This window comes from Ipomoea triloba, chromosome 16, assembly GCF_003576645.1.
Source record: "Ipomoea triloba cultivar NCNSP0323 chromosome 16, ASM357664v1".
Classification (NCBI taxonomy): domain Eukaryota; kingdom Viridiplantae; phylum Streptophyta; class Magnoliopsida; order Solanales; family Convolvulaceae; genus Ipomoea; species Ipomoea triloba.
In genome coordinates this window covers 6,770,898-6,771,868 of record NC_044931.1, presented here as the reverse complement: position 1 = coordinate 6,771,868, position 971 = coordinate 6,770,898, and the positions used below count along the sequence as shown (strand labels likewise).

At 31.1% G+C, this 971-nt stretch overlaps 1 long non-coding RNA gene across 1 annotated transcript in view; it reads left to right on the top strand.

Annotated features, from left to right (window-relative positions):
• LOC116007903 overlaps window positions 1-462 on the top strand; it is a 3,402-nt gene extending 2,940 nt beyond the window's left edge. Inside the window, exon 2 of the long non-coding RNA XR_004095381.1 lies at window positions 9-462. This is a non-coding gene — a long non-coding RNA (uncharacterized LOC116007903). The remainder of the gene's footprint in view (window positions 1-8) is intronic.
• The last annotated feature ends 509 nt before the right edge of the window (window positions 463-971 follow it).

Here is a 971-nt window from a genome sequence, read left to right as displayed (position 1 = left end):
ACTCCTAGGTATTCTGGAAACACTTTTCTTGTAAATATCAAGCATGCCAAGGCAAGCCTTGATTATTTATATAGACAACTTAGAAATTTTGAACTTGAGATACAAGACCCAATTGCTTTTAGACAACACCCTTACCAAAAAGCTTTGGTAAGATCTATAAGAGCTACTAGAAGCCTTATAACTGAATTTACAGATTGATAAGACTTTCTTATGAACTTTTTCGAAAGAAAATCAAACTTGAAACTTTACCACAAATATTTTACTTCTCAAATGAAACAACACAAACAAGTTCTGAAAAACTTTGACTCTATTCCAAACAAGGAGTTAGATCCTTATTATACACAAACTTTGCTTTATTATACTGAGACAAAAGAAACTGTGAAAGAAATTGAAGATCTTCTTTCAAAAATAATATGCTAAAATGATTTACGCAGAGATGATAGCTACTTTGCAGTTAGAAAACTTAAACTATTTTGAGTTAATAGAAACAATAAAATTTCGTATTAACCATCATAGAGCCCAAACTTTAATATATAGAGAAATAACTACTGATATACCACATGATGACTATTACTATGCTTGTTTACATGAATATAACTTTCACAACTGGATGTACAAAATTTCAGTAAATCTNAAGCTATTTGGAAGTAATCAAAGAACTTAAATCACAGCTGTAACTATTTATGATCAAAATAATCCTAACAGAAGAACTTTAGGAAAACAAATGCCTCATGAAGTACAAATACTCAGTAATGAACCAACTATACTTAACATAACTAGGGTTCATCCACAACTTTTCGATAACTATATTGAACAATGGACTGCACTTATAATANATGATAGAAAAAATAGACTTAATACTTAAAGGAAAACAACCAAGTAAGGGGGGGGGTGCTCCCGCAGGAGTGGAGTATGCCTTTAGTAAAGGTTTATAAAGTTTTAGTCTGTCTCTGGTCCACTGGAATAATTCC